Genomic DNA, 208 nt, shown 5'->3' on the forward strand with positions numbered 1-208 from the left:
AAGTAATTAACACAGAACTTACAAAAAAAAGATATGAGCCATGGAGGAGTTCGCTTGCTTAGGAGCCTTGCCCATGGAGAATTGTGGATGATTGCGGTGGAACCTTCATTATGGGTGTTAGCTGCGATAAAGTCTTCCAGGCCATGAAGGGTTTCTGCAATGACCCTGTAGAAATTCGGCACTGATTGAGAGGCAGTGTCAATGCTGT

The sequence above is a fragment of the Bison bison genome, unplaced genomic scaffold, assembly GCF_000754665.1.
Source record: "Bison bison bison isolate TAMUID 2011002044 unplaced genomic scaffold, Bison_UMD1.0 scf7180017863415, whole genome shotgun sequence".
Taxonomy (NCBI): domain Eukaryota; kingdom Metazoa; phylum Chordata; class Mammalia; order Artiodactyla; family Bovidae; genus Bison; species Bison bison.